The 22,541-nt window shown below is 39.9% G+C and overlaps 1 pseudogene; it reads left to right on the top strand.

Annotated features, from left to right (window-relative positions):
• The window catches only part of LOC133763903 (protein N-terminal glutamine amidohydrolase-like), a 37,157-nt pseudogene that overhangs the window by 5,899 nt on the left and 8,717 nt on the right, over positions 1-22,541 (top strand).

Here is a 22,541-nt window from a genome sequence, read left to right as displayed (position 1 = left end):
AAATGAAGACGACAACAAAACATATCAAAACTTGTGGGATACAGCAAAAGCAGTGTTAAGAGGAAAATTTATAGCTTTTGGTTCTTATACCAAGAAATTGAAAAGGCACCAAATAAAGGAGCTATCAATACATCAAGGATCTAGAAAAACAGCAAACCAAACCCAAAACTAGTAGGAGAAAAGAAATAGTGAAAATTAGAGAAAAAAATCAACAAAACTGAATCCAAAAAAAAAACAAAAGATTAGCAAAATGAAGATGTTTACTTGAAAAAAATAAACAAAATTGATGCTTCATTGGCCCAGCTAACCAAACAAAAGACAGAGAGAGAGGACCCAAATAAAATTAGAGATGAAGAAAATGTAACAGACATCATAGAAATAAAAAGAATCATCAGAAACTACTACTAAGAGCCGTATGCCAACAAACTGGGAAACCTAGAAGAACTGGATAGATTCCTGGTCACAAATAACTTACAAAAATTGAGCCATAAAGACATAGAAGACCTAAAGAGTCCCATTACCAACAAAGAAATAGAATCAGTAATAAAGGCCCGCCCAACCAAGAAAAGCCCAGGACCAGATGGCTTCACTGCTGAATTCTAACAGATATTAAATGAAGAACTAACTCCAATTCTTCTCAAGTTATTCAAAAACAATTTAAAGGGAGGGAATCCTCCCAAATTCTTTCTATGAAGCCAGCATTACCTTAATTCCTAAACCTAAAAAAGATGCAAAAGAGAATTACAGACCAATTTCTCTCATGAACATAGATGCAAAAACCCTCAACAAAATACTAGCCAAACAAATCCAAAAACAAATCAGAAAGTTCACCCAGACCAAGTGGGTTTTATCCCTGGTATACAGGGATGGTTCAATATTTAAAATTCAATCAGTATGATACATCACATTAACAAAATGCTGAACAAAAACCATTTGATTATCTCAATAGATGCAGAGAAAGCATTTGATAAAATACAACACCCTTTCATAATGAAAACTCTAAGAAAATTGAGATACAAGGAACATTCCTCAAAACAATCAAGGCAATTTGTGACAAACCCATGGCCAGTGTGATATTGAATAGGGAAAAGTTGGAGGCATCCTCACTGAGATAATGGGACCAGACACGGATGCCTACTCTCCCCATTGCTATTCAATATAGTCCTGGAAGTTTTAGCCAGAGCCATTAGGCAAGAAAAAGAAATCAAAGGGATACAAAATGGGAAGGAGGAAGTCAAACTATCCCTATTTGAGGATTACATGATTCTATATTGAGGGGATCCAAAAGAGTGCACTAAGAGACTACTGGAACTCTCACTCTCCATCTCAAATAAATATTTTTTAAAAAATACCAAAGACATTCTTTTGAGTTCTAGAAAAAATGATGATGTTCATGTGGAGGCACAGGAGACTTCTAGTAACTAAAGCAATCTTATACAAGAAAAACAGAGCTAGAGGCATCACAATACCAGAATTCAAGACATACCACAGGGGCCGGCACAGTGGCATAATGGATAAAGCCACCACCTGCAGTGCCAGCATCCCATATGGGTGCCATTTCATTCCCAGTTGCTCCACTTCCAATCCAGCTCTCTGCTATGCCCTGGGAAAGCAGTAGAGATGACCCAAGTCCTTGGGCCCCTGCACTCACATAGGAGACCTGGAAGAAGCTCTTGGCTCTTGGATTCAGATCAGTGCAGCTCCAGCCATTTCAGCCAACTAGGGATGAACCAGTGGATGGAAGACACCTCTCTCTCTCTCTCTCTCTCTCTGCCTCTCCTCTCTCTGTATACTCCAATTTTTAAATAAATAAATAAATCTTTAAAAAAAAGACATATGCAAGGCACTTATGATTAAAACAGCCTTAGGGCTGGCACTTTGGCATAGTGGGTAAAAGCTGCTGCCTGCAGTACCGGCATCCCATTTGGGCACCAGTTAGATTCCCTGGCTGCTCCACTTCTGATCCAGCTCTCTGCTTTTACCTGGGAAAGCAGTACAAGATGGCCCAAGTCCTTGGGCCCCTGAACCTGCATGGGAGACTTGTTCTCCCTCATCTGTGACAACTAACTGAGCACCTAAAAGGAAACCTGTAGAAATGAAACTGACACTATGAGAACCAATGACCTGAACAGCCCTTGTCTTGTGTGTCAAGGAACAGTCTATTATTTTATTTTATTACTATTTTTCCACTAAATACCATTGGTTGAACTCTTTACTTAACATAGAATTATTTATAGATGTTTAAACCCAGTTGAAAATAGATCCCAGTAAAAAATAAGAATGGGAATAAGAGTGGGAAGAGATGTAGAGTTCAGGACACATTTCCTTAGGGTAAAACTAAAAGCTTGCCATGGGACTCCAAATCCCATTAAGTTGGGTGATACTTGTGCCATCTTACATGTTAAAGTGATCATATTAACTGTGTAATTGATAATATAGGATTAAGTGTCAAAGGGATCACATAAATAAGGCCAAGTCATCTGCTAATAACAATAAATAGAATTAAGAAAGAATATCCAACCTGGGAAGCAGACTCACAGAATGAGAAACATCCTGAACAGCACTCTGACCTCAGAATCAGCCCTTAAGGTATTTGGATCGGGCTGAAAAGCCCATGAGAGCATTTCAAGTATGGAAAGCCAAGACACTCTGTCAAAAAAAAAATCATCTACATGAAGTATCTCTGTGAGTGAGATCCCAGTATAAAGAAGGGGCCATCAAAAAAGGTACCTTTCTCAGAAGGGTAGAAGAGAATTCCACTTTGCTTCTGGCCCTGTCTAAATGTTAACAGATTTTGTGGACTCAGAAGGCTTCAATACCCTTGGTAGCTCATGACAAGAACCTCAGGTGATCACTGACGTCATAAATAAGAGTGTCTGAGACTGGCGCCATGGCACAGTAGGTTATCCTCTGCCTGCAGTGCTGACATCCATGTGGGCACCAGTTCCAGTTCCACCTGCCCCTCTTCCAAATCAGCTTTTTGCTATGGCCTGGGAAAGCAGTAGATGATGGCCCAAGTGCTTGGGCCCCTGCACCCACATGAAAGACCAGCAAGAAGCATCTAGCTCCTGGCTTCAGAATGGCACAGTTCCAGCCATTGCGGCCATCTGGGGAGTGAACCAACGGAAGGAAGACCTTTCTCTCTGTCTCTACCTCTCACTGCCTGTAACTCTACCTCTCAAATAAATAAAAAAGTTTAAAAGATAATAAATAAATAAGAGTCAATTGTTAAATCAACAACAGAAATCATTGTGCATTTGCTTCCCATGAAGGACCTCTGCCCTTAATGAGTTGTACTATGAGAATTAACAGTAAAACTAGTCTTGAAACAGTACTTTATACTTTGTGTGTCTGTGTGGGTAAAAAATGTTGAAACCTTTACTTAGTATAGAGTTGGTCTTCTGTATATAAAGTAAAAAGAAAAAAGAAAAACAATGAAAAGGAAGGGCTCAAGTATCTAAATGTCTGAATGTATGTGAAGAGTGGGACCAGGGAGGTAGGAGACAGTCATTTAAGCAGAAGTGCTTGAATTTATGCTTTTTGAGTTGGAAATTGCAGAACCAAGGTGCTGTGATGGCCAATGCAGGGCTTCGAGATGTCTTTGCTTCCCCAGAGAATACCCATTTGGGTACTAGGTTTCCATATAGACTTGTATCTTGACCATAAAAATGTCAAATGAATTGAACCAGAAGCAGTTAAAAAATGACTAGATATATTTTGTTTCTAAAATGTTCAAAAAGGTTCTTTAGTGATGTGGATTTGTATAAGAGACAAAAAGGAACTAAAATGCATAGTCTTTTGCAGGTTATTAAATTTATCCTTCCCTATAGGTATGCTTTGCTATGTCTATATATATATATGTGTGTGTGTGTGTGTGTGTGTATAGATATGTCTATATAGATATATAGATATCTCCATCCTGCAGTGGGAGCATTTTTTGTTTTTATTTTAAGATTTATTTATTTGAAAGTCAGGGTTACATAGAGAAAGGAAGAATAGCAGAGAGAGCGAGCTCCTCCATCTGCTGGTTCACTCTCCAGATGACCACAACGGCCGGAGCTGCACTGATCCGAAGCCAGGAGCCAGGAGCCAGGAGCCAGGAGCTTCCTCCAGGTCTCCCACATGGATGCAGGGCCCCAAGCACTTAGGCCATCCTCCACTATTTTCTCAGGTCATAGCAGAGCTGGATTGGAATTGGAGTAGCCAGGACTCAAACCGGCACCCATATGGGATGCCAGCACTGCAGGTGGTGGCTTCACCTGCTACGCCACAGCACAGGCCCCCATTTTTTGTTTTTGTGGTGAGTTTAATTTTTTGTAATTACATACTTAAAGTGTATGTACTATGTGAGGTTTCATTACCCATATACATTGTGTAATATTCCATTAGGATAAATGTATTTATCATTTATCTTTTCAAGTAAAAAAATAAAAAATAAAATAAAGTGAACATATAAATAGGATCAAGCACCTGGTAATCAAATATGTAGAATTAAAAAAGAGAGAATATCCAACATGAGAAGCAGTCCACACAGCAGATTCATAGAATGACAATCACTTTAAGTCATACTCTGACCTTAGAATCAGCCCTTAAGGTTTCCTGGTCTTGCTGAAAAGCCCTTGAGAGCATTTCAGGCAAAAAAAGTTCTACATATAGGATCTCAGTGAGTGAGACCCTAGGGGAAAGAAGCATTCATCAAAGAAGGATGTACTGTACTAAAGGGAAAAGAGAACTTCCATTTTGCTTATGGCCTTGTCAAAATACTTACAGAGTTCATGGACTCAAAAGGCTTCCATAGCCTAGGCAGCTCTTGTCAAGAGCCTCAGGTGGTCACTGACATCATACATAAGACTGTTAATTGTTAAATTAACAACAGGAATCACTATGCACTAACACCCCATGCACGACCTCTGTCCTTAATGAGTTGTATTATGAGAGTTAACTAAAATTAGTTCTCAGTTTTGTGTGTGTGTGCATGTGTTTGCAAATTGTTGAAATCTTTTCTTAGTATAGAGTCGGTCTTCTGTGTACAAAGTTAATTGAAAATGAGTCTTAATGGAGAATGGGACTGGGAATGGGAGAGAGAGGAGGAGGAGTGGTGGCAGTGTGAGTGGGATGGTGGGTATGTTGGGAAGAATAACTACATTCCTAAAGTTGTACTTATAAAATTTGTATTCCTTAAAAAACAAATAAATAAAAATAATAAAGTAAATGTATATGCACCCAATGCTGGGTACCTGGCTATTTAAAATTAAAGTTAATTCATCTAAAAGGAGATATAATCTGCTATATAATAGTAACAGAGGACCTAAATATCCCACTTCATCAATGGACAGATCAACTAGACAAAAAAATTAACAAAGAAACAATAGAGGGACTGCCATTGTGGCATAGTACATTAAGCCTCTGCCTGAGGCACCGGCATCCCATGTAGGGACCGATTCATATCCTGGTTGTTCGTCTTCTGATACAGCTCTCTGTTTATGGCCTTCATGGGCAGTGGATGATGGCCCAAGCGCATGAGCCCCTGCACTCATGTGGGAGACCCAGAGGAAACTCCTGGCTCCTGGATTCAGATCAGCCTAGCTCCAGGCATTGCAGCCTTTTGAGAAGTGAACCAGCAAATGGAAGACCTCTCTCCCTGTCTCCTTCTCTTCTGTAACTCTGCCTCCAAATAGATAAATAAATCTTTTTAAAAGGAAAGAAAGGAAGGGAGGAAGGAAAAGAGCAATGGAGGAAGGGAGGAAGAAAGAAACAACAGAGCTAATCTACACATCTACCCTATGGACCAAATAGACTTAATTGATATCTACAGAACATTTCATCCTACAGCTACAGAATATACATTCTTTCATCAGTGTGTGGAATTTGCTGTAGGGCTGACCATATACTAGGGCATAAAGCAAGTTTCAACAAATTCAAAAAATACTGAAATCATACTTTGTATCTTTTCTGACCAAATGCAATGAAGCTGGAAATTAACAACTTAAGAAAGTCCAGAAAATATGAAAACACATAGAATCTGAACAACATGCTCCTCACTAACAGTGGATGATAGAAGAAATCATGAGGGAAATCAAACTATTCCTAAAAATGCATTAATATAATATTAAAACTTATGGTATACAGAAACAGCAGTATTAAGTGGAAAGTTTGTAGCAATTAGTATCTACATCAAGAAATTGAAAGTCATCAAATAAATGATCTAACAGTGCATTCCAACATTCTAGAAAAACAAGAATGGAATGAGCCAAATATAAAATTAAGAGGAAAGAAATAATAAAAATTATAAACAAAATTGAGACCAAAAATTTATATAAAAGATCAACGAAATAAAGATCTGTTTAAAAAAAAAACACAGAATGATAGACCACTGGCCCAACTAACAAAAAAAATGGGGGAGAGAGAAGTCCTAGGTTAACAAACTCAGAGATGAAAAAGGAGATTTTACAATGGATGTGGCAGAAATAAAAAGAATCAGCAGGAATTACTACAAACAGTTGTACACCAACAAACTGGAAAATCAAGAAGAAATGGATAGACTTTTAGACACTTTGTTCTACCCAAATTAGGCCTTGAAGACACAGAAAACCTAAAAGACCAATAACTAAGACAGAAATTAAATCAGTTATAAAGCCCCCCCCAATAAAGAAAAGCCCAGGACTGAATTCTACCAAACTTTTAAAGAAGAACTAACTCCAATTCTTCTCAAACTATTCAAATCAATTAAAAGGGGGAAAAATCTTCAAAACTCCTTCTATGAGTAAAGCATCACCTTAATTTCAAAACCAGAAGATAAAACAAAGACATATTACTATAGACCAATATCCCTGATGAACATAGATGCAAAAACTTCAACAAAATACTAGCTAATCATATCCAACAACACATCAGAAAGATCATTTACCCAGACCAAAGGGGAATTACCCCTGATATAGGGGAATGCTTCAACATATGCAAATCAATATGTGATATGTCATATTAACAAACTGAAAAATAAAAACCATATGGGGCGGAGCCAAGATGGCGGATAGTGAGGACGTGCGCCGTAGTTTGGGAAAATAAAGTTTCATAAAAGTGGAATTACTGTAGCCTCAGGAAAAGACTCAAGAAAAAAACTGCAGAGGAAACGCTTCCGGATCTAGTGGATGTGACACAGAGGACCTACAGGGAGCCCACCACGTGGAAACCCAACCGCGGGAGACCAGCCTTAGAATCTCCCCAGCGCGGGAACCAATGGGAGCCTCAGGAAAAGATTCAAGAAAAAAAACTGCAGAGGAAACGCTTCCAGATCTAGTGGATGTGACACAGAGGACCTATAAGGGGCCCACCGCGTGGAAATCCAACCGCGGGACCCGAGCCGCAGAATCTCCCCAGTGCGGGAACGAATGGGAGGTAAGACAAAAGCCTCAGAAACGTGAGACATTAGTGGGGAAAGGCAGAGGCCCCTCCCTTCATTGAGCAAAACAAAGAACAGGCACCATTTTACATATGTAAAGCGGCAATGAGTACACAAACACAGTAACTTTGGGTCTAAGGTGAAACTTGAGAACACATTGAGGGCTGCATAAACTCTGTGTGTGGTCCCAGGGGTAGTTCAAATGAATACTCACAGAGGCCAGATTTCAACTACCCTCAATTCCACTCAGCCATTCGGAATTACTTCCCAACTGAGTCAAAAAAAAAAAAAAAGAGAGAGAGAGAGATCCAGCAAGGAGCAAGGAGAGTCACTTTTTGCACAGCCTTAAACCTGAAGAATCAAGCAGAGCTCTCTGGCCACACCCATCACAGCCTCTAAGGATCCATCAAAGCAGACAGCCCACTTAGAGGCATAGTATAACAAGAAAAAAACACCACAGCAAAAAAAAAAAAAAAAAAAAAACCATAAATTATCTCCAACATGCCAAACAACAAACGTAGAAGCCGAGGTAACAAGAGCAAGGAAGACACTATGATGCCCCCAAATGAACAAGACACCCCAATCCAAGATTATGAAGATGAAGAGATAGAGGAAATGCAAGAAGCAGATCTCAAAAAACTGATAAGAACATTAAGAAGTTCTCAAAAACAACAGAACTACAGAAATCCTTAATGGACAAGATAGAAAATCTCTCTCGTGAAAATGAAATATTAAGGAGGAATCAAAATGAAATGAAACAACTAGTAGAACATGAAACTGTGATAGTGACAAGAAACCATAATGAAATGAAGAACTCAATAGATCAAATGACAAACACATTAGACAGCGTTAAAAACAGAATGGGTGAGGCAGAAGAGAGAATATCAGACTTAGAAGACAGAGAACGGGAAAGGAAACAGGCAAACCAAAGAAAAGAAGAAGAAATCAGAAATCTAAAAAATACTGTCAGGAATCTACAGGATACTATTAAAAAACCCAACATTCGGGTTCTAGGAGTTCCTGAAGACATGGAGAGGGAGAAAGGATTAGAAGGCCTTTTTAGTGAGATACTAGCAGAAAATTTCCTGGGTTTGGAGAAGGACAGAGGCATCCTAGTACAGGAAGCTCATAGAACCCCTAATAAACATGACCAAAAGAGATCCTCACCACGACACGTCGTAATCAAACTCACCACAGTGAAACATAAAGAAAAGATCTTAAAATGTGCAAGAGAGAAACACCAGATTACTCTCAGAGGATCTCCAATTAGACAAACAGCTGACTTCTCTTCAGAAACCCTACAAGCTAGGAGAGAATGGCGAGATATAGCCCATGTACTAAGAGAGAAAAACTGCCAGCCCAGAATATTATATCCTGCAAAGCTCTCATTTATGAATGAAGGTGAAATAAAGACCTTTCACAGCAAACAGAAATTGAAAGAATTTGTCGCCACTCGTCCAGCCCTGCAAAAGATGCTTAAAGATGTGTTACATACAGAAACACAGAAACACGGTAACCAATATGAAAGAAGGTAAAGGAAGGAAACCTCACAGCAAAAGATCACAGGAATCTCAAACCATATATTAGAAAAAATCTTTGGCAAATGGCAGGGCAAAGTTACTCCTTCTCAATAGTCACATTGAATGTTAATGGCTTGAACTGTCCAGTTAAAAGACACCGATTGGCTGATTGGGTTAAGGAACAAAACCCATCTTTTTGCTGCTTACAAGAAACTCATCTTTCCAACAATGATCCATACAGACTGAAAGTGAAAGGCTGGAAAAAGATATACCATGCCAACAGAAATGAAAAAAGAGCGGGCATAGCCATCTTAATATCGGACAACATAAACTTTACCACAAAAACTGTTAGGAGAGACAAAGAGGGGACTATATAATGATTAAGGGATCCATTCAACAGGAAGATATAACGATTATCAATGTATATGCACCTAATCACAGGTCACCAGCTTATTTAAAAGACTTGTTAAGGGACTTAAAGGGAGACTTAGACCCCAATACAATAGTACTGGGGGACTTCAATACTCCACTCTCAGAGATAGACAGATCAACAGGACAGAAGATCAACAAGGAGACATTAGATTTAAATGACACTACAGCCCAAATGGATCTAACAGATATCTACAGAACATTTCATCCTACATCTAAAGACTTTACATTCTTCTCAGCAGTACATGGAACCTTCTCTAGGATTGACCACATACTAGGCCATAAAGCAAGTCTCAGCAAATTCAAAAGAATTAGAATCGTACCATGCAGCTTCTCAGACCATAAAGGAATGAAGTTGGAAATTAGCAACTCTGGAATCCCTAGAGCACGTGCAAACACATGGAGATTGAACAACATGCTCCTGAATGAACAATGGGTCATAGAAGAAATTAAAAGAGAAATCAAAAATTTTCTGGAAGTAAATGAGGATAAAAGCACAACATACCAAAACCTATGGGATACAACAAAAGCAGTGTTAAGAGGAAAGTTTGTATCAATAGGTGCCTACATCAAGAAATTGGAAAGGCACCAAATAGATGATCTTTCAAGTCATCTCAAGGATCTAGAAAATCTGCAGCAAACCAAACCCAAACCCAGTAGGAGAAGAGAAATAATTAAAATCAAAGAAGAAATCAACAGGATTGAATCCAAAAAAAAATTACAAAAAATCAGCCAAACGAGGAGCTGGTTTTTTGAAAAAATTAACAAAATTGACACCCCATTGGCCCAACTCACTAAAAAAAGAAGAGAAAACACCCAAGTCAATAGGATCAGAGATGAAAAGGGAAACGTAACAACAGACGCCACAGAAATAAAAAGAATCATCAGAAATTACTATAAGGACTTGTATGCCAGCAAACAGGGAAATCTATCAGAAATGGACAGATTCTTGGACACATACAACCTACCTAAATTGAGCCAGGAAGACATAGAAAACCTAAACAGACCCATAACTGACACAGAAATTGAAACAGTAATAAAGGCCCTCCCAACAAAGAAAAGCCCAGGGCCAGATGGATTCACTGCTGAGTTCTACCAGACATTTAGAGAAGAACTAACTCCAATTCTTCTCAAACTATTCAGAGCAATCGAAAAAGAGGGAATCCTCCCAAATTCTTTCTATGAAGCCAGCATCACCTTAATTCCTAAGCCAGAAAGAGACGCAACATTGAAAGAGAATTACAGACCAATATCCCTGATGAACATAGATGCAAAAATACTCAATAAAATTCTGGCCAATAGAATGCAACAACACATCAGAAAGATCATCCACCCAGACCAAGTGGGATTTATCCCTGGTATGCAGGGATGGTTCAACGTTCGCAAAACAATCAACGTAATACACTACATTAACAGACTGCAGAAGAAAAACTGTATGATTCTCTCAATAGGTGCAGAGAAAGCATTTGATAAAATACAACGCGCTTTCATGATGAAAACTCTAAGCAAACTGGGTATGGAAGGAACATTCCTCAATACAATCAAAGCAATATATGAAAAGCCCACGGCCAACATCCTATTGAATGGGGAAAAGTTGGAAGCATTTCTGCTGAGATCTGGTACCAGACAGGGATGCCCACTCTCACCACTGCTATTCAATATAGTTCTGGAAGTTTTGGCCAGAGCTATTAGGCAAGAAAAAGAAATTAAAGGGATACAAATCGGGAAGGAAGAACTCAAACTATCCCTCTTTGCAGATGATATGATTCTTTATTTAGGAGACCAAAGAACTCTACTAAGAGACTGCTGGAACTCATCGAAGAGTTTGGCAAAGTAGCAGGATATAAAATCAATGCACAAAAGTCAACAGCCTTTGTATACACAGGCAATGCCACGGCTGAGGAAGAACTTCTAAGATCAATCCCATTCACAATAGCTACAAAAACAATCAAATACCTTGGAATAAACTTAACCAAAGACGTTAAAGATCTCTACGATGAAAACTACAAAACCTTAAAGAAAGAAATAGACGAGGATACCAAAAAATGGAGAAATCTTCCATGCTCATGGATTGGAAGAATCAATAGCATCAAAATGTCTATTCTCCCAAAAGCAATTTATAGATTCAATGCAATACCAATCAAGATACCAAAGACATTCTTCTCAGATCTGGAAAAAATGATGCCGAAATTCATATGGAGACACAGAAGACCACGAATAGCCAAAGCAATCTTGTACAACAAAAACAAAGCCAGTGGCATCACCATACCAGATTTCAGGACATACTACAGGGCAGTTGTTATCAAAACAGCATGGTACTGGTACAGAAACAGATGGATAGACCAATGGAACAGAATAGAAACACCAGAAATCAATCCAAACATCTACAGCCAACTTATATTTGATCAAAGATCCAAAACCAATCCCTGGAATAAGGACAGTCTATTCAATAAATGGTGCTGGGAAAATTGGATTTCCACGTGCAGAAGCTTGAAGCAAGACACCTACCTATCACCTTACACAAAAATTCACTCAACATGGATTAAAGACTTAAATCTACGACCTGAAACCATCAAATTATTAGAGAGCATTGGAGAAACCCTGCAAGATATAGGCACAGGCAAAGACTTCCTGGAAAATACTCCAACAGCACAGGCAGTCAAAACCAAAATTAACATTTGGGATTGCATCAAATTGAGAAGTTTCTGTACTGCAAAAGAAACAGTCAGGAAAGTGAAGAGGCAACCGACAGAATGGGAAAAAATATTTGCAAACTATACTACAGATAAAGGGTTGATAACCAGAAGCTACAAAGAAATCAAGAAAATCCACAACAACAAAACAAACAACCCACTTAAGAGATGGGCCAAGGACCTCAATAGACATTTTTTGAAAGAAGAAATCCAAATAGCCAACAGACACATGAAAAAATGTTCAAGATCACTAGCAATCAGAGAAATGCAAATCAAAACCACAATGAGGTTTCACCTCACCCCGGTGAGAATGGCTCACATTCAGAAATCTACCAACAACAGATGCTGGAGAGGATGTGGGGAAAAAGGGACACTAACCCACTGTTGGTGGGAATGCAAACTGGTTAAGCCACTATGGAAGTCTGTCTGGAGATTCCTCAGAAACCTGAATATAACCCTACCATTCAACCCAGCCATCACACTCCTTGGAATTTACCCAAAGGAAATTAATTTGGCTAATAAAAAAGCCATCTGCACATTAATGTTTATTGCAGCTCAATTCACAATAGCTAAGACCTGGAACCAACCCAAATGCCCATCAACAGTAGACTGGATAAAGAAATTATGGGACATGTACTCCATAGAATACTATACAGCAGTAAGAAACAATGAAACCCAGTCATTTGCAACAAGATGGAGGAATCTGGAAATCATCATGCTGAGTGAATTAAGCCAGTCCCAAAGAGACAAATATCATTTGTTTTCCCTGATCAGCGACAACTGAGCACCAAAGGGAAAACCTGTTAAGTGAAATGGACACTATAAGAAACAATGAACTGATCAGCTCTTGTCCTGACTCTAGATGTACAATGTAATACTTTATCCTTTTTAGTATTTTGTTGTTGTTGTTCTAGTACTAGTGGTTGAACTATGTAATTAACACACAATTACTCTTAGGTGTTTAAATTTTAACTGAAAAGTGATCCCTGTTAAATTTAAGAGTGGAAAAAGAGAGGGAGGAGATGTACAATTTGGGAAATGCTCAATCGGACTTGCCCCAAATGGTGGAGTTAGAAATGTGCCAGGGGATTCCAATACAATCCCATCAAGGTGGCATGTACCAATGCCATTTCACTAGTCCAAGTGATCAATTTCAGTTCACATTCGATGGCTCTGATAGGTCTAAGAGTCAAAGGGATCACACAAACAAGACAAGTGTCTGCAAATACTAACTGATAGAATCAAAAAGGGAGAGAAAGATCCAACATGGGAAGTGGGATACACAGCAGACTCATAGAATGGCAGACGTCCTAAACAACACTCTGGCCTCAGAATCAGCCCTTAAGGCATTCAGATCTGGCTGAAGAGCCCATGAGAGTATTGTAGGCATGGAAAGCCAAGAAACCATGGAAAAGAAAAAAAGAAGAAGATCTAAATGAAAGATCTCTGGGAGTGAGATCCCAGTGGAAAGAACAGGGCCATCAAAGAAGAAAGTACCTTTCTCTGAAGGGAGGAGAGAACTTCCACTTTGACTATGACCCTATTGGAATAAGATCAAATCAGCGAACTCTAAAGGCTTCCATAGCCCTGGCAACTCATGACTAGAGCCTAGGGTGATTACTGACACCATGAACAGGAGTGTCAAATTGTTAAGTCAGCAACAGGAGTCACTGTGTACTTACATCCCATGTGGGATCTGTCCCTAATGTGTTGTCTAATGTGTAGTGATGCTACAACTAGTACTGAAACAGTATTTTTACACTTTGTGTTTCTGCGTGGGTACAAACTGATGAGATCTTTACTAATTATATACTGAATCGATCTTCTGTATATAAAGATAATTGGAAATGAAAAAAGGAAAAACCTGATGTTAAATTGGAAATGGCATAGAAAATTAATTAATTTTTTAAAAAATATATTATGTAAGATCTCTGTCTTTAATGTACTGTACACTCTTATTTAATGCTATAACTAGTACTCCAACAGTATTTTTTTTTTCACTTTGTGTTACTATATGGGGTCAAACTGTTGAAATCGTTACCTAATATATACTAAACTGATCTTCTGTATATAAAGAGAATTGAAAATGAATCATGATGTGATTGGAAGGGGAGAGGGAGCGGGAAAGGGGAGGGTTGTGGGTGGGAGGGAAATTTTGGAAGGGGGAAGCCATTGTAACCCATAAGCTGTACTTTGGAAATTTATATTCATTAAAAGTTTAACAAAAAAAATAAATAAAAATAAAAAATAAAAAACATATGACTACATCAATGGATGCAGTGAAAGCATTTGATAAAAAACAGACTTTTCAAGATAAATTGAAAAAAACTTAAGCAAACTGGGTATAGAAGGAACATTCCTCTACTCAACCAAGGCAATAGATAACAAACCCATAGCCAGCACCTTATTGAATGGGGAAAAGCTAGAAACATTTCCACTAAAACCCAGAACCAAATACAGATGCAAATTTTCACCATTATTATTTAATATAGTTCTGGAAGCCAAACCATTAGAAAGAAAAACTCAAAGAGATACAAATTCGAAAGGAGGAAATCAAATTATCCATTTGAAAATTATATGATCCTATATATAGAAAAACCAAAAGACTGCACTCAGAGATTATTGGAACACATTAGAGAGTTTGGCAAAGTTGCAGCATATAAAATCAATATACGGGGCTGGTGCTGTGGTGCAGTGGGTTAATGCCCTGGCCTGAAGCAGCAGCATCCCATATGGGCACTGGTTCTAGTCCCGGCTGATCCTCTTCTGATCCAGCTCTCTGCTGTGGCCTGGGAAAGCAGTGGAGGATGGTCCAAGTCCTTGGGTCCCTGCACCCACATGGGAGACCCAGAAGAAGCTCCTGGCTCCTGGCTTCAGATCGGCATAGTTCCAGCTGTTGCAGCCATCTGGGGAGTGAACAATCAGACAGAAGACCGATCTCTCTCTCTCTCTCTCTCTCTCTCTCTCTCTCTCTCTCTCTGCCTTTCCTCTCTCTATGTAACTCTGACTTTCAAATAAATAAAGAAATCTTTAAAAAATAAATAAAATCAACATACTAAAATCAGTAGCCTTTGTATACACAATGATATGGCTGAGAAAGAACTTGTAAGATCAGTCCCATTCACAATAGCTTCCAAAAATTTTGAATATCTCAGGGTAAATTTAACCAAGGATGTAAAAGAGCTCTACAATGAAAATTGTCAAATATTAAGGAAAGAAGTAGAAAAAGACAATAAAAATGGAAAAATCTTCCATGTCAAGGATTGTAAGAATTAGCATCATCAAAATGTCCATACTACCAAAAGAAATTTACAAATTCAATCAAATTCCAATAAAATTACCAAAGACATTCTTCTCAGACCTGGAAAAAATTACCCTAAAATTCAAATGAAGTCACAAGAGACCCTGAATAGTTAAAGCAATCATAAACAATAAAAAATAAATCTGAAGGCATTACAATACCCAATCTCAAGACTTATTGCAGGGCAGTTGTAATGAAAATAGCTTGGTTCTGACAAGAATAAATCATGTAGACCAATGGAACATACTAGAGACCTCAGAAATTAATTCATGCATCTAGAACCAACTAATTGTTGACAAATGAGATAAAATCATTCCCTGGAGAAAGGACAGTATCTTGAACAAATGGGACTGGGAAAATTGGATCCCTGCATGCAAAAGTATGAAATGAGACCCCTACCTTATACCCTATACAAAAATCAGTTCTCAGTAGATCAGGGTTCTAAATCTTAGACCAGGAACCATCAAATTACTAGAGGAAAACACAGGAGAAATACTGCAAGACATTGGCATTGGAATTTTTAGACTCCAGAAGCACATGCAATAAATGCAAAAATAGAAAAACAATCTTACATCAAACTAAGAAGCATCTCCACAGCAAAGGAATCTCTAACAATGAGGCAGCCAATGAAATGGGAGAAAATATTTGCAAACTATACTTCTGATACAGGATTAATACCCAGGATATATAAGGAGCTCAAGAAATTCAACAACAAAACAAGCAATCCAGTATAGAAATGGGCTAAGAATATGAACAGGCAGTTTTCAAAAGATGAAGCACAAATGGCAATAGACACATGAAAAGATGCTCAGGATCACTAGCCAGAGAAACATAAAGACCACATGTGGTTTCATTTCACCCCAGTTAGAATGGCTATCATCCAAAAATCAAAAAGTAACAAATGGGGCCGGAGCCGTGGCACACTAGATTAATCCTCTACCTGCAGTGCCAGCATCCTATATGGGCACCAGTTCTAGTCCCAGTTGCTCCTCTTCCAGTCTAGCTCTCTGCTGTGGCCTGCAAAAGCAGTAGAAGATGGCCCAAGTGCTTGGGCCCCTGCACCCGCATAGGAGACCAGGAAGAAGCACCTGGCTCCTGGCTTTGGATCGGCGCAGCTCTGGCCGTTGCAGCCATCTGGCGAGTGAACAAACAGAAGGAAGACCTTTCTCTCTGTCTCTCTCTCACTGTCTGTAACTCACCTGTCAAATAAATAAATAAAATCTTTAGAAAAAAAAGTAACAAACACTGGTGAGGATATAGGGGAAAATATCCCAATACACTGTTGGTGGGAATATAAACTTGTACAATCATTATGGAAGACAGCATGAAGATTCCTCAGAAATCTGAAAATAGATCTGCAGTATGATCCAGCAATCCCATTCCTGGGTATTTACCCAAGGAACATGAATTCAGCTTATGGAAGAGTTGTCTGTACCCCCACGTTTATAACATCTCAATTCATAACAGCTAAGATGTAGAATCAGCCCAGATGTCCATCAATTGATGACTAGATAAAGAACTTATGGTATAAATATACATGATGGAATACTACTCAGTTGTAAAAAAAAAAAAAAAAAGAAAAGAAAAGAAAAGAAAAGAAATCCTGTCTTTCACAACAAAATGGATACGACTGGAGACCATTATGTTTTGTGAAATAAGCAAGTCCCCAAAAGACAAATATCATGTTTTCCATGACATATAGTAATATAGAGTACAAAAACATAATATATATATATATGAGCAAAATTATTGTTTTTGAGATTTGATTATTGTGTATAACCCTTGTCCATATTCTTGGGAAGCAATGGTTTTTCTACTTAGTACTTATTGAATTCTTTATTTAGTGGAGGGTTAAGTTTGTGATTATAAAGGAAATTGAAAGTATATCGTTGTAAAAATTAAAAGAAAAATAAGAGGAGGAAGGTGGGAGTGAGGGAAGCAGCATTATGTTCTTAAAACTGTACATATGAAATTTGTCCCCTTTATATAAATTTTTAAATGCTAAAAAGTGATGTATTTACACAGTAAAATAATATTAACCCATGAAAAAAGAATGAAATGCTATTTGAGGCAACATGAACAAATGTGGAAGACATTATGTTAAGTGAAATAAACCAGACCCACAAAAGCAATCACCTCATGGCCTACTCTTTGTAGAATCTAAAAACTGGTGATCTCATACAAGGCTAGGACAGTGATTACCAGACACTGAAAGTATCAACAGGTATGAAGTTACAGTTAAATAGGAGGAGTAAGGTGGGGCGTTCTATTGCATAGTAGGATGACCATAGTTTACAATAAGATATTACACAACTATACATAGATTAAGATTTTTGTGCACCATAATAAACTTATCTTTTAATTCCATTTGCTGTGCTCTTTCATAGGTAATGGTCTACGCAAGTATTTCAAAGAAAGTACATAAGAGGATTTTGATTGCTCTCACCACAAAGAAATAGCAAATGCTGGGGCCGGTGCCGTGGCTCACTTAGTTAATCTTCTGCCTGAGGCACCAGCATCCCATATGGACACCGGATTCTAGTCCCGGTTGCTCCTCTTCCAGTCCAGCTCTCTGCTGTGGTCTGGGAGTGCAGTGGAGGATGATGGCCCAAGTGCTTGGGCCCCTGCACCCACATGGGAGACCAGGAGGAAGCACCTGGTTCCTGGCTTCGGATAGGCATAGTTCTGGCCGCAGCGGCCATTTGGGGGGTGAACCAACAAAAGGAAGACCTTTCTCTCTTCTCTCTCTCTCACTGTCTAACTCTATCTGTCAAATAAACTAAAAAATAAAAAATAAAACAATACAAATGCATGAGTATGGAAATGCTAACTACCCAGGTATGATCTATCTATAGTGTATATTTATATGCAACAAAATATACTCCATAAATATATAGTTACAAAATATCACTAAAAAATAAGCATTCTGGAAATGTCCTTTAAATGATGAATGTTTAAACAAACTGTGGTACATCTATACCATAGAATACTACTTCCTGATAAAAAGAAATGGACTCAAAATATGCACAACTTGAATTAATCTCAAGGAAATTATGCTAACTGAAAATAAAATGCCCTCCTCAAAAGGGTACCCACTGCATGACTCCATTTATATACCAACCATGAACTAGCCTAATTAGATGACAAATAGGTTACAGGTTACCAAGCAATGGGGATGGGGTGTGGGTGTGACAATGAAGAGATGAACCAAGGGAAACTTGTGGGAATGGCACAGTTGAGTATCCTGATGGTGATAGTGGTTACTAAAGGCCACACATGTGACAAAATTACATGGAGCACACATATGTGGATTAGTGCATGCAAACTAGTGAAATCTAAGTTCAATGAATTGGACCAATGTCAATACCTTGACTTTGATATTATGCTGATTCTATAAGATATTACCTTGGAAAAGATGGATGAAGGGTGCATGGGACTCTGATATGCCTTTCTTTGCAACTTCCTAGGAATTCCTAAAATTAAAAGCTAAAAAATACACTCAAGAATGCATGATTACTTTATAAAAAGAAAAAAAAGTAACAAAAACTTCCAATGGCTTTCCATTTTTCACAGGACAAATGCAAACTCCTTTGTGTAACACTCAAGACCCTGAACAATAAGGCTTTGCATTGTCTTTCCAGTCCTGAATCACCTTGCTCTTCCTTTCAGACCCCTCATTCCTCAAATAACTATTGAGAGCTCATGGAGGGTTAGGACATTGAAACTACAACAGGTGAGCAAGACAGGTAAAGTTCCCTGCCCTCAGAATCTTACAGTCCAGGGGAAGAACAATCAGGCAACAATGTCTGTAGGGTGAGCCAAGCTCCACCTCTTGGGAAGTGCATACAGCTATCTCACCACTCTCTCATCAGCCCTTCTCCTTGCATTCTCTTTGCCTAAAAGTGCTCTCCCTGCGCTAACCAATGCCCACTCAACTCTTCCAGGAACTCCTCCCACAATGCCTTCATTCGTCAACGCACACTGACGGAAGATCTGCTCTGTGCCAAGGCCTGTTCCGCTGGAGCATGGGGCTGCCACTGTGAGTGGCCCAGTAAGGCCTCTGCCCTCACGGTCAACAGCCAAACAGTAAAAATGGCAGCCACAATGTGAGAGCGTCTCAACAGCTGATTTGGGCCGGATGGGCAGGGAAGTGTTCACCAAGAAGGCAAATTTTAAATACCTAAATGACAAGAGCCAGGGACAAAGCTGATTCAAAGTCCCGATGAGGGAAACGTGGGCTATTCAACAATCAGAAAAGTTAGTGTGGGGCAGCTGAGTGAGGCCAATAACGGGACAGGGAAGGTCAGAATGGCAGGCAGGAGTCAATTTTGAAGGTTTTTGCAAGACAGGATGGTGGATGTCAATTTCATTGAATTTCTAAGTAGCACCTTCTAAATGCTATTGCTTTTTAAATTCTCTATCTGAAACAGGGCAACCGAGTGGCAGAGAGTTGGCATATGTTGGTTCACTCCATTGATGCCCACAATGGCTGTGGCTGTGCCGGGTTGAAGCAAGGAGCCAGGAACTCAAGCCAGACTCTCATGTGGGTGGCAGGTCACTTGAGCCATCGCTGCTTTCCTCCCAGGTGTGCGTTAGTAGCCAGAATGGGGAGTGCAGAAAACCAGGCCTTTGGGTGTGGGATGTGGGCATTTTAACTAGCATCCTAGTCTCCAGGCCTAATTCCCACCCCAGAGAGTATAAATTTCATTCTATGGACAATCGCAAGGCTCTGGAGAGGCTTAAGGGGGAGGAACATGTATCAGAGTCAACCTTCTGACTGTTGTGTGGATAAAGAACTAAAAGGTGTGCGGAGTGAATGAGAGAAGGAGAGACCAGTCAGGAGGCGAGACACGCTGGTGCCTCCATGGTGTCTCCACAGGGCCTTGTGCACCTGGCTGATGTCTCTCGACTCCTGGGCTGAAGTTGTTTTTTGCATGCTGCCTAAGCAGGTGCTAGCTGTGTCATTCTTTCTTGTCTCCCTCATGCTGGTCACTCAGTTGTTTCTTCAATAAAATGGGGTAGGATAGTTACATCCAGCGAGGAAGGCAGGCAAATGTGCAGGCAGGCTCTATAGAGAAAAGGGCATCTGAAGTCAGCCACACAGATGGGAAACATGTGTGCAGGTGGGAACGGTAGGAAGGAAACGAGGAAAGGAGCAAAGACAGGAACACACCAAAGGGGGAGGGGCGGTGTAGTGATCAGGAGTGGCTGGTGGACGGAAGCAGGAGAAAGCAAGTTCAATAGATTAGAACCACATGTTGGAATAAAGTTATGGCAGGCTCTTGAGGGATGTAGCAAGCAACTCATCTTTAATTTTGAAGACAAAGAGCTACTGGATGTTTGCAAGCAGGGCACTGATCCAACTTGAGTGCTACTGTAGAAAAATCAAACTGGAGGAGCTGGCACCATGGCGTAGTGGGGTAAGCCTCTGCCTGTGGTGCCAGCACCCCATACAGGCTTCAGTTCGAGTTCCATCTGCTCCTCTTCTGATCCAGCTCTCTGCTATGACCTAGGAAAGCAATAGAAGATGGCCCAAGTGTTTGGGCCCCTGTACCCATGTGGGAGACCCAGAAGAAGCTCCTGGCTTTGGGTCAGCCCAGTTCCAGCCATTGCTGCCACCTGGGGAGTGAACCAGCGGATGGAAGACCTTTCTTTCTGTCTCTCCCTCCCTATCTCCACCTCTCAAATAAATAAATAAAAATCTCTTAAAAATGGAAAAAATCCGAGGGAGCGGCAAGATGGCGGAATAGGAAGGAAGCACATTGATAGTTCGTCAAGACACACGTTAATATAAGTGGAGATACTGCAGGGTCAAGGAAGAGTAGGGGAAGAAACAGCAGAGGAAACTCTTCCGGAACTAGTGATTCACAGTGGACCTGCGTGGAGAGCGTGGGAGCCCAAGTTCGGGACAGCAGCGGCAGACTCAACGCACCAGCGCTAGAACGCGAGGTGAGCCGAACCTCCATAGCCCGAGACACCAGCGGGCAAGCGGAAAGAGGAGGCTAGAGGGAACGAGGCTTGAAACTCCGTGGGGAAAAGTTCACCAGGCTAACTAGAAGAGAGAGAGGAAAAAAAAAAGTGACCGATACGGACACGAGTCTCTCTCTCTCCGCTCACCTCTCAAAGGCGAGCAAGACAAAGAGCAGGCGCCATTTTGGACAAACGTCATAAGCAGGGCGACCTCAGGTCTGCACCGGCCCTGAGCCTAGCAGAAACACCTGACTCTGGGGGGAGGGGTGAAATAACTGGAGATTAGCATCTAACTTGGCAACCCAGTGGGAGACTGCAGGAGAATTGGAGCCCACACTGAGGGCAGCAGAGATTCCCTGTGTGGTCCTTGGGAAAGAGCTTCCGATCTCTGGCTCCTGTGGGTATATCATTTGCCTGCTAATTACTACCTCCAATTACGTTCAGCTGTGCGGAATTACTTCCCTTTTGAATCAAAAAAAGAAAGAGAGATTTACCACGCCTAACCTGGGAGTGTCATCTTTGACACACCCTCAGCCCTGAGGAACCAAACACAGCTCTCAGTCCACACTCATCTCAAGCCTCTAAGGCTCCACCGAAAGCAGACAGTCCACTTAATAAGGAGCCATAGTGTAACAAGAAAAAACACCACAGTGAAGAAACCAAATATCTCCAACATGCCAAACAACAAACGCAAAAACCAAGCTAACAAGAACAAGGAAGACACTATGACGCCCCCAAATGAAAAAGACACCCCAATTCAAGATTATGAAGATGATGAGATCGAAGAAATGCAAGAAGCGGATCTCAAAAAAGTGATAAAAACATTAAGAAGTTCTCAAAAACAAATTCTTGAACTACAGAAATCCTTCATGGACAAGATAGAAAATCTCTCTCGTGAAAATGAAATATTAAGGAGGAATCAAAATGAAATGAAACAACTAGTGGAACAAGAAACTCTGATAGTGACGAGAAATCATAATGAAATGAAGAATTCAATAGATCAAATGACAAACACATTAGAGAGCCTTAAAAACAGAATGGGCGAAGCAGAAGAGAGAATATCGGACTTAGAAGACAGAGAACAGGAAAGGAAACAGGCAAACCAAAGAAAAGAAGAAGAAATCAGAAATCTAAAAAATATTGTCGGGAATCTACAGGATACTATTAAAAAACCCAACATTCGAGTTCTAGGAGTTCCTGAAGGCATGGAGAGGGAGAAAGGATTAGAA

This window comes from Lepus europaeus, chromosome 7 (genome assembly GCF_033115175.1).
Source record: "Lepus europaeus isolate LE1 chromosome 7, mLepTim1.pri, whole genome shotgun sequence".
In the NCBI taxonomy this organism is placed as follows: domain Eukaryota; kingdom Metazoa; phylum Chordata; class Mammalia; order Lagomorpha; family Leporidae; genus Lepus; species Lepus europaeus.
This window is presented reverse-complemented; position numbering and strand designations above follow the sequence as displayed.